The sequence below is a fragment of the Panthera tigris genome, chromosome D3 (genome assembly GCF_018350195.1).
Source record: "Panthera tigris isolate Pti1 chromosome D3, P.tigris_Pti1_mat1.1, whole genome shotgun sequence".
In the NCBI taxonomy this organism is placed as follows: Eukaryota; Metazoa; Chordata; class Mammalia; order Carnivora; family Felidae; genus Panthera; species Panthera tigris.
Window position 1 is genome coordinate 41,510,595 of NC_056671.1, and position 12,209 is coordinate 41,522,803.

A 12,209-nucleotide genomic window follows, 5' to 3' on the forward strand; every position below is an offset into this window, starting at 1 on the left:
GCTTATAGATATGTAATTCCAATATTTGCTTCCATCATCATACCCCCTTCTTTGTGTTTCTCTGTGTGTCTGTGTCTCAAATCTCCCTCACCTTTCTCTTATAAGGACATCGATCATTAGATTTAGAACCCACCCTAAATCCAAGGTAATCTCATCTTGAGACCCTTAATTTAATTATCTGCAGAGACCCTTATTCCACATAAGTTCACATTCTGAGGCTGTGGATCGATCTTGAATTTTTGGGGGGCACTATTCAGTTCGCCACAATAGATTCATATGGGACAGAAAACCTTAAGTCTGTTTTCACTAGTTGTTTTTCTCCCCCATATGTCATCCTATTTATTCCCCAAAAGAAAACAAGGCCAATTTGATTGCTTTGAGTTTAGTAGGATTCATCTGGCTATGTTTGTAGGTGGTGGGGTAACTGGATATTAACAAAGCATGTATCATACATGCTTTTTTTGTGTTTTACTCTAGAAGGCAGAATTGCTGGGCTGAGTCAGGGTCCCACTTGAGGGCTCTTTTGCCTTTTTTCCCTTTTAATTTCCAGACATAGCAGAGTTTTGGTCATTGCTTTGATTTCCTGCAGGTTAGAAGGTAAAAGATCCACAAATTCTTTTTTTTTAAGTTTATTTATCTATTTTGAAAGAGAGAGAGAGAGAGAGAGAGAGAGAGAGAGAGAGAGCACACGAGCATCACCAGGGGAGGGGCAGAGAGAGAGGGAGACAGAAAGAATCCCAAACAGGTTCTGCACTGTTAGTGTAGAGCCCCATGAGGGGCTCGAACTCATGAACCTCGAGATCATGACCTGAGCTGAAACCAAGAGTTGGATGCTTAATTGACTGAGCCACCAGGCATCCCTAAGATCCACAAATATTGATTTGAACTGAGGGGAAATAGATGGTCCTACTTAGATAGCAAGGTATATACTGAAACCACATTCCAGAGGTTCTTACCTTGTCTCCATTAATAATCAAGGGATACTTTTTTTTTTTTTTTAATTAACTGTTGTTCCTCATGTATGTCTCCCTGAAAAAATCCACAGGGAGGAGTGGTGAATGACAGAAGAGGTCTGGGCATTCTTAGCAGGCCTCTAGGCATAGTACCAACAAATAGCCCATCCAATTTCCACCTGTTAAACTTCATACCCATTCCTCCTTCAATGGCAACATGGAATAAATACTGCCCTTCATGGGATCTTTTTTTTTTTTTTTTTTCTGAGGAGGTATAGATAGGATAGGCGTGTGTGGTTACAGAGCAGGTGAAGCTGTGGACACACATCCTAAGGAGGCTATTTTGTTGGCATTATCAAGATAGCCAACCTACAAACTTGCCTAAAATATATCATCCAGAATACATTTGGCTTAAAGCAACAAATGGGTGTAGTTAGATATCTGTTGTCAAATCCCAGTTATCCTCTGAGAAATAGTAGCTATGGCCATTAGGAAAGGGATTATGACACTCTTTAGAAAGTAAAAAGAACTAATAAATCTTATGTTACTATTATTATAACAGGATTTAAAAATTAATAGAAGAGCAAGACCTGAAAATATGATGTTTTGAAGACAAGGCATACAGGAAACAAAAGGAATATAGATTAGGGGGGCAAGAATTAAAGTGTGAGATTGTAAGTGAAAGAATAGGCCACAGGGGGATATTTTAGAGAATTTCAGTAAATATTTTGTTAGAAAAGTGAAAATGTAATAAGGAGGACTAAACATATTTAAATAAATGTCTCTCTCTCCCTGTTAATAATAAAAGCTATAGTTTCTTAGTGAATCTTGTTTAGAAGTGAATATTGAACCAATGGGTTTTTGATGGAAGATACTAACTTTTCTGAGTATATAGATCCACAAAATATATTGAGTTGTTTTCTGGCTCTGATTTCTATGTTTTGAGGGTAGCAAAGAGTATTGAAAGTTTGTACAAAAAAAAAGGGGGGGGGAAGCAGAGGTGGGTGCTTAAGAGCAGGTTGTAGGAAAGAAAAAAAATGGGAAACTCCAGCTTCATAGAACTGTCTACATGTTCCAGTTTGTATTTCAGGATTTATTTTGTAATATCACAGAGTTCTCCAGTGGAGCTTGATGTAAATTCAGCCCAAGATGAAAAAAGTATTAATGATGACAATTAACAAGGTCTAAAAAATGAGTCAGTGATATTTAGGAGAGGAATGAAGGAAATAAAATAGAAATGAGGGAAAATATTCTCCAAATATAAAGCACCTTATTTTGTTGTATCCAAAACACTCAGTGTTCAAAATAGGAGAGATGATCTGTGAGTCCGAATTATTCTCTGATTTTTATCCTTCATGCAGGTCTGATCTGGGAAGATAATATTAGAGAATACCCTCCAGTGAAACAAATAGCAAATCTTTCTGTTATAATATTTCCCACAAAAGCTATTACTCTCTTTTATTCTGTTGTTCTATGTGTTGTTCTTCCTTTATCATTAGGGTGGAAAACCAGAAGCTCTCTTTGCAATTAACAATAATGATAATAATTTATAATTAATATCAGCTGCATACTAATTGAGATGCAGTGTCAGGGCACGTTTCTGACTCTTGATCGTTCATGAAACAGAGAAAGCACTGATCTCAGTCTAGAATTCAAGTGAATCTCAAGAAATCTGTTTCTATGAAGAGGTAGGTGGAGCGAGTAATAGTACTACCTAGGTACTACCTAGTACTACCTAGTAACCTAGGTACTACCACCCAAGGTTACCACCTAGAACCTTCAACAGCCTTTTTGGACCTTGAGGGGGGCTTTAGGAGGGCAATAGCCACCTTACTCCAGCCATCTTCCTTCATCTTTATCATGTCAATGAAAACGAAGATAATGTTACTTTAGCTATTACTTACTCTTTCATTGATTATTTTAAAATTCTTTTAAAAAAACTACATTATTCTCTTTGTAATATTTCTTTATAGGAAGCAAATGTTTAGGTCCACATATTTCATAAGTGTCTTTATTATGTTATGTTATTATTACACTAAGTATGTTATTTTGACTTTTGAACTATAAACTGTATGTTTATAATTGCTCACTTTTTAAGTTTAGGTTGTTCACTTATGTTGTCACCCTTGATGTAAATTGCATCTGTTCTTTAAGACGCTTCTAGCATGTTGACGTTATATAGTTTCTAACTAAGGTAGAGACTACATCTCTTTTAAATGAGATCTGTCTTTCAGTTATAAAGAAGGCTATACCAGAAATGCCCATCCTTGGACATATGCTATGTATAGAAGGAAGTAGATAGTAACAGTAAGGAAATGAACTGAAAGGCTCAGTGATTGAAGAAGATACATAATTGGTGAGGCTGGGAGGTTCCTTCTGAAGAGAGTCATTCTGTGACATAGCAGCACTGTGCTAGCTTTTCCTCTGGTCACAGTTTTGTGCTAAAAGTCATGGATCTATACGGAAAATGTAGATCACAGCCACTCAATGTCCATGAACAGTTTGTTACTGGCCTGTGGCAAGATAAATAGAGATATAGACAATAAATACTTAGAAAATTTTGTAGCAACATGACATTGTCATGACAATCAAGGTTGGCATTCAAGCTTGGATCAGTGGCTGTGTCTCATTGAATGGGTATAGACCAGTTTGCATGTTAGCAAACTCACATATGTGAACTGTGTACCAGTTGTGTGTAGTGACAGATTAGAAATAATAATAAAAAAATATTAGCCCTTCCTCACAAATAGTTGGAAAACACTGATGTTGATGACACTGTCCCTGCCTTGCATGTCTTCTCTATTTCTATTAACCAAAACCTCACAAACATACCTGAATCCATCCACATGCAATTAAGTGGCTTGAAGAGCACCTCCCAAGGAACAAAGCCACAAGTTTTGTTGACAAATCAGTATGCAAATAGAGTCCTTAAGTGGTCATTGAATTACCAGAGGAGAAATGAGGACATCTGACTCACTGCTAAAAAATAGAATGACAGTAATCTGGAAGAGAAGGATGAAGTTTATGCCTAAATATGAAATTTTATAAATGGCATTTAGATAATATTTAATAGCACAAAATACTTTGAAATTGGCACAGAAAGTGCCATACATGATTAATTCCAAAGTCTTGAAGCTAAAAGAGGCTGTGACATAGGTTTAACCTGGCTCTGCAGGGCTACTTAGTAAACAGGGCAATGTGGGGTAATTGATGCCAATTCTCAGGGCAGAGGTAATTTTTTTCCTTGTTTTCCAAGCTGCTTGACATTTTCCTTTCTAGCAAAAGGCACACTGTTGGAGATCCCATGAATTCACTGCAGACATTATTTACAGTAGCCACTTGGTTTGGTGACCTGAAATCAAGAATTTTTCTCTGACAAAAATGACACGAGAGAAACATATCACACCGAAAAATGGTTGAAACAAAGTTTTGATCCTCTTAGTAACTAAATTGGAAAAAATTGCTTCTCAAGTAAACCAAGAAAAACTTTGTGCTTCTCCAGGGCCTGCTTCATGGGTAAAGGTTGTGAATTATACTTCTTGTACTTTATATTCATCTTTAAAAAAAAATTATACTGCTAATGATTTATTAGGCATTTAATAAGTGCATCTTGAATAGATGGTGTGATCAATGTGTCATTAATATAGCAGAAAGAGCCCTGGGCCATAGTTTAAGGCCCAGGCTCAACATTGCCAGTTGCTGGTATTGTGACCTCAGGTAGTACTTAATCTCGTCTTCTTTGGTTTTGTCATTTATAAGAAGATGTAACAGTCTTTTTTTTTTTTAATGTTTATTTATTTTTGAGAAAAAGAAAGACAGACTGTGAGTGGGGGAGGGTCAGAGAGAGGGAGACACAGAATTAGAAGCAGGCTCCAGGCTCCTAGCTGTCAGCACAGAGCTGGATGCAGGGCTCAAACTCACACACTGGGAGGTTGTGACCTGAGCCAAAGTCAGATGTTCAACCCACTGAGCCACCCAGCACCCCCACACCCCCCTCCCCATATAACAGTCTTTTGCTTAACAGTGGATTGCTTGAAGTGTTAAGTTGCTTGATATTAATATGGTTTTTGAATTATAAAATATTATAAAATATCAAGGAATAAAAACATGGACATATGTTTTCACAATTTCCTAATGCCCCCTGAAACAATTAAGTTAAATCATTCCATTCCAAATGAACTAGAACTAAAATTGAATATAACTGATAAAAATAGATACAAACCAAAGTAACAATGATTTTACATAACATTCACTAAACTTATTTATTTCAGGACTCAATTATTTTAGGAGTTTTTATTTATTTTTTTTTTGAGATAATTAGAGATCTTATAGCAGGATGCATCATCTTCTGATTTAATGAAGTATGTCACAAAACATTCAGCATGAAAGAAATGAGAATAACTCATCTTTTCATCATAGTAGGATTAAATACAATGGACCCTCTTCAGTAGAGAAGCACCAATAAACAAACAAACAAACAAACAAACAAACAAAGAAATTTTGATAGCCCAGAATAAAATTCTTCTTAGTGTAAATATAGCCTCTATCACAAAAAGGAGTTGGGGATTAAAAGATAAACTTTAATGTTTATGAACTAGTGAGCTTCTCTAGGAAGAGACACTATTTAGCAAGTTTATAATGACAGTGCATAACTTTTTATAGAGTAATTTTCGCTAACAATTTGAACTTTGATATAGCTTACATAAGAAACCAGGAGAACTCGTGAAGTTGACAGTTTTAAAATGGCCATTTCCATTTCTAATCTTGTAGAACTCTAGCACTCCAAGGTAAGAGAGACATTTACATATGCTTAAGGTTAGCATGATGCTATTAGTCAAATTTAAAAGTAGAACTTTACACGTCACTAAGGAAGAACATCCAGAAATGCTATCTTCTAAATGTAATCATATTTTCATGTTCAAAGTCAAGATTTGCCTTCTGTGATTTCTGTGGAAATAAGATGGTTTGGGTAAAAAAAGAAACCCCCTACCTAGAAGTATAAAAGCTGTATGGTAGACAATGAAATGATTATAGGAAGTGGGAATGCTTTTATTTCTCTCACTATCTGTAACACTAAAATGAGCTCATTTTGAGCATATTCTTAAATTAGCATCTGCAATAACAGAAAAGGATAGTCTTTCCTAAAACAAAAGCTCTTGCTATGAAGAAACTTATGTAATAGGACAGCTCCTTCTTCAAGTGTTGAAAACAAGAGCTGTATTATTCCTTGGATTTGGGAATGGGGTATTCTTATTAGGTGAAGTTTTTGGTTAGCGAAATTTGAAACGTTGGGCAAGGAAGATTGCTTGTACATTTTTAATAGAAGAAAAGGAAGAGGGAAGGAAGAGAGAGAGATTGAGAAAGACCCATTTAGTTGAATATGATGAGGTTAAATTTCCAGAGGCTTCTGTTTGATAGTTGGTCTTATTCTCCAACAGACCCAGGTTCCTTGTCATATTACAAAGTCACTGCTTTTTGGTTTGTTCTTATTTTGTTGCTTCGGTAGTTCTCAAATACCTTTATTCTCAGAGTTTAAAAAAAAAAATAAGATGTATGGGAAAAAATGTGGATCAGGTCAGAAATGTGGAATAAGTCTATGAAAAAAATCTTGGTGCCATACAGAACCTAGAGGAATATTTATAAATGAATTTATTTGATTGTGTCATAAAGTTTTAATTTTCAGTTCTATTTTGAAGGATAGCAGGACCCAGACATTAAACAAAATAGAATCAAAGACATACTAAATTTCTCCTACAAAGATGTAGCAAGTCAATAAAAGTCTGAACTCAAATGAGATTGATCAGCCATTGTTCAGTGAAAAATGAAAACATCTCAAAGATCTAAAATAAATCCCGGAGACAAATGAACAAACAAAATAAATTAAACTTTTGTTTTATGCCATAGTACAAAGCATTCAGAATCCATAGACAACTAAGATAATTGTTAAGAAAAACTTTGAAGCTTAATGAGGGTGAAAGAACTATGTATGAAGCAGAGATGACACAGTGGGGGGGGAGGATTAGAGGTATTTTGGAATAATCTCTTGAGGTCTCATTAGTGTTTAAAGAGACAAAAATTCCTCTTAGTCTCCAAAATCATGTAACAGAGTTCGAAACAGCTTAACTGAATCTAAAATATGTTTTATCAAAGCTCTGATAGGGTTGTTTTCACTTTTATAGAAATATATTAAAAATGTTATGTGTATTTACCCAGACCCAAAGGAGCACATGCTATCTAATTGATTTTATCTGCTGAAAGGATGACATAAAGGACCTTACATTTCATGATTTTCTGACATGTCACAAATATTTTCCATATGGAATATATTATTACTGGTTTGTGCCCAAAGCGATCATCATAGCATATGCAGGTGCTTTAAGAAAGATTGCTAGGAATTCATCTTCAGGATAGGGTGGGGATCACTCAGTGCCTGGAGTTAGAAGCCTCAAGTTGCAAGGAAAGGGCATCTTCATCTGGTACCTGTACATAGACAGAAGCCATTCCTGAATTGGGAGAGGTTGATATTTTGAAGTTCCAACAGATACTGTCTGTAAACAGCACATGCGCACACACTTTGTTTTGGCTAATCCTTCCCCAGTATTTCTCCTTCTTTTAAATTGTAGTACTTTCTTTGTCGCTTTCTTTTTTTTTTTTTTTCTTCTTCTTTGTTGCTTTCTGAAGGGAGAGAATTCTTTTCTCAAATATATTATTTTTGGTGTAAGCCAGGAATATTTTCAGGAGTAGTCAGGAGGCAAAGATTAAAACTGGGCTCTCTGACAATTCTGGAATGGCTAGTCAAGCTATTAAATAGCAGCTCTTGGATCTTTGAAAATAATGTCTGTCTAAAGGGTTGTGTAAGAGAAATGCATGTTTTTTTCCCCTTCCTCAATGTTTCATATCATGTAAAGTTGCTATTAGAATCATACAACATTAATTTATGATGCTGTATTGAAATAGTGTGCTGGTTTTGTAAAAAAAAAAACCAAAAACCCACAGAGGACTGTTTGATTAACTGTATAAAATGAGAGTCAGAAGGAACAACAGTGAAATTTTATTTTTTGAGCACGTCTATTTTTTGTTTTTAGGTTTTGATATATACATCCACTAAAACTTTTTCAGTTTTATTAGTCTCTGCCTCAAGACTTCTGCATCTATTTTATTTTGGCTTAGATCTGTATTTAGAAAACAAGGAAAGTCTATTTCACTTTTTCTTTTTGGAGACAGAAAAATATTCAATATGTAATGTAAATATAATGAAAGATGAAAATCAGTTACTCATTTGTTTAGTATGGTCGTAAACTTGGTATAAAATGTTTGATGATTCAAATATCTTAATACACTATGTGGTCAAAAAAAGAATTATACAGGAGTTGGGGCACCTGGAGGGCTCAGTCAGTTAAGTGTCTGACTTCAGCTCAGGTCATGATCTCGCAGTTCATGGGTTCCAGCCCTGCATCAGGCTCTGTGCTGACAGCTCAGATCCTGGAGCCTGCTTGGGATCCTGTGTCTCCCTCTCTCTCTGTCCCTCCCCTGTTCATGCTCTGTCTGTCTGTCTCTTTCTCAAAAATAAACATTAAAAAAATTAAAAAAAAGAATTGTACAGGAGCAACTCCCCCCGCCCTTTTTCTTTGCTTTTCCATTTTTTAAAATGTTTATTCTTGAGAGAGACAGAGAGAGAGAGAGAGAGACAGAGAGAGAGCAGGGGAGGGGCAGAGAGAGACAGAGACATAGAATCAGAAGCAGGCTCCACATTCTGAGCTGTCAGCACAGAGCCTGATTGATGCTGGGAATTGTTTTGACCAATAAAATGCAGCAGATATGATAATGTGTAACTTTCAGAGCTAGGCTTTGGGAGATCTTAGCTTCCACTTTTGCTGCTTGGAGCATTTCTTCTTGGATTCCAGTGTCCGTTCTCTGAGGAAGTCTAAGAAACCTTATGGATTGGTTCACATGGAGGAGAATGAAGGGTTTGGGATATGAGGAAAGTCACTTTGGCTTTTCTAGCTGCCCCAGGATGTTAGCCATGTTTAACCTACAGAACTGTGAAAAATATATACTGTTGTTTTAAGGCATTGGATTTTAGGGTGGTTTGTTATGTAGCAACCTGAAACAATTAGAAATATTTTTATGTCATTAAAAATTTTGTAAACATAATTGTGATGGCTTCAGAATATTGCATTAATATATACACTACAGTTTACCATTTCCCTACTGCTAGACATTTAAGGGGTACTCATTCTTCTCTCTTATAGATAAAACTATGAAATAATATTTTTATACATAAATATTAAGATTATTTTCTTGAGTTGGATGGCTGGAAAGCAAATTATTTCTTCAAATAATGTCAACTTGTAAGACCATCATTGAAGATTTCCAAGTTGTTCTCCCATAAACATTGAACACGTTGACATTGCCTTAAACTTAATGTTTAGAGTATCTCTTTCACTGTACCTTATCAATGCTGAAAACAGGCATTTAAGAAACAAAGTCATAAAAAAATAGAAATATTTTGCTAATTTTATAGGCAAAAATGATATTTTGTTTTAAATTGCAGTTGTTTCTTAATGAGGTTAAAACTATTTATATATTTAATAGCTCCTTTCAATTTAATCAGTAAATTAATATCATTTGCTATTAAAATTGTAATACTAGTATTTCTCTCACTGATTTGTAAGGCTCTTTGTTTTTAAGGATGTTATTTTTTTTTTATTTTTCTGGCAAATATTTTTAAAGAGCTTATTGTTTGCCTTATAATTTTGTTTGTTGTGGTTTTATATTTATATAAGTTTAAAATTTTACCCTTATTTATCCACTCGCTTTTATGTGGATAAATTTCATTTTCCATTGTCTTTAAATTTAAGTGTTCTTTCTAGCACTGCATTTTAATCATTCAGGAAACTATGATTTATATTCCAAGTGGTTGGATATTTTAAAATTTCTGCTCTTTCTCTTTTCCTTTTATTCCTTTTTTATTTTTGTATTTCCTTCAGGAACTTGTTCTATATCATTTGTGCTTTGTGGAATAAATTGAAGTTTTCCTTTTGGCCTAGTGATGATTTATTTTTGTAAACATTTGATTTATAGAAACATTTTCTATTTCTGAGGTTACAGAGTTCAGCATACTTAATGTAACCTTGTTATATGGTTCAATTCTTCTATGCCTTTATTTATTTTTTTATTGAATTGATTTGTCATAGATTGATAGTGGTGTGTTAAAATACCTCATGATTGCATAACTGTCATTTCTACTTTCATTTATAAGTTTTTACTTTATATACTTTGATGTCATGTTATTTAGTGCAAAACATTTGTGACTTTGTATCATTAATTCAACATTTATCAAGAGCTGGATATAAAAAGATAAGACATGGGGCACCTGGGTGGCTCAGTTGGTTAAGCATCGGACTCTGGATTTTGGCTTGGGTCATAATCTCATGGTTTGTGACTTCGAGCCCCACATCAGGCTCTGTGCTGACAGCACGGAGGCTGCTTGGGATTTTCTCTCTCTCTTTCTCTCTCTGCCTTTCCCTGCTCACTCTCTCTCTCTCAGAATCAATAAATAAAACATAAAAAAATAAAAGATAAGATGTGGTCACACCTTTTGAATAACTCACAAAGTAGTGGGTAAACACACCAGGAGACATGATGGCACTACAGTTAGGATTGCCAAGAGAGGTGAGGGGATGGGAAGAAACCTGTAGGGGGAGGATAGCAGGGTAACATTTAGTCACACAAGGTGACCCTCTGCCTTGTCGAATGATTTCATCTTGAATTCTACTTCATTTCATAACTGTGCCACTCTTTTATTTCCATTCTTTTGTAAGCTGCATGTAACTGGGTTTTCTTTTAAAATTCAATCTGAAAGCCCAACTTTCAGTAAAAGAAATACTGAGTTCATTTAACAAACATGTACTGAGTTCCCACAATGTTCCAAGTACTGGGCTAAACCTGGGGATAAAATGGCAAAGACATCAATGCTCAAGGAGCTTGCACTTCAGTGTAGGAGTGGCATGTAAGTAAATTGGCAAAGCAGTAATGAAACCACACTAGGGGTTCCTACCCTAGATATAATCTTGAGTGCTGAAAGATAAGTAGGACTTATCTGTTAGGAGATGGAGACAGAGCTGGGTGTTTCAGACAGAAAATAACATGTCCAATTGCCAAGAGTTGAGAGAGAACACGACCCATTCTAGGACATGTAAGTAGTTGAGTATGGGTGAAACACAAAGGCTGATGGGAGTATGGGAATTGAGAGAGAAGGAGCTAGAGACAGAAATGGTCACAACAGGGTATATCCTATAAGGCGGCTCGCTTTGTTCAGAAGATTCTCAAGAGCCATTTGAAGTTGTTGAGTGGTATGACTGGATCTGCTTTTGAGTGATCCCTTTGGTGAATTTAGAGGTTGGCACATTTCAGTAGGAGAGAATGATGGAGTGACAATCATGATGAACAAATTGGAATGATTCTAAAGATACCAAAAAGTAGAATCCTCAGGACTTAATGACTGATTGGATATGGGAGGGTAGAGAAAACTGTGTCAAGGCTAATACCAAACTTTTCACCACCTCTTCTGTCCCCCCAGTTTGAGAAACTGTAAGGGTGGTGGTGCCATTCATTGCCATGAGAAATACTAGAGGAGAAACTTATTTTGGGATTTTTGGGGAGGTTGAGTTTGAGGCACTTGGAGAATATCTAAGTGGAATTGTCAAACAGGAAATTAGCTATAGGATCTGGAATATATGGTAGAGCTCTGGGATGGCACCACTGGGCTGACCAGTCAGCAACACAGAGGTTGGGCTGAATCCTTGTCGGGGGGGGGGGGGGTGGGTAATAACCCAGGTACAGAAAGGAGAAAAAGAGCCAGGAATTCTAACCCACTAGTGATTTTGTCTTCCATCTTCTTACTTTATTTTATATTTCCTTTCTGGTTTATTTGTTTTTTCATTTTTTATATGGATATTTAACTTAATATACTTAGGGTGCATGGAATAGAAAATCATTCAAGTTATCTCAAGTATAAGAAGGGTTTTATTGGAATGGGGAAAAAAAAAGGGGGATTCTTACCATAGAGGCAGTCCTCTGGAAAAGAAGATACCAAGGTACAGCTGGACCAGATAGAGACTGGACCTGGATTCTGGAGGTGTTTATAGACTCAAACAGTAGGAAATCTAGGATGGTCACTTGGATATTGCCATTAATGCGCCCAGTTACAATCAAGGTCTCTGCAATTCTTTGGATGTCTTATTGCTTCTCTTC

At 35.8% G+C, this 12,209-nt stretch overlaps 1 protein-coding gene and 1 pseudogene across 1 annotated transcript in view; one reads left to right on the forward strand and one right to left on the reverse strand.

Moving 5' to 3' along the window:
* LOC122232702 overlaps positions 1-11,569 on the reverse strand; it is a 33,064-nt pseudogene extending 21,495 nt beyond the window's left edge.
* Positions 1-12,209, forward strand: part of METTL4 (methyltransferase 4, N6-adenosine) — a 249,767-nt gene that overhangs the window by 224,964 nt on the left and 12,594 nt on the right. The window lies entirely within an intron of this gene.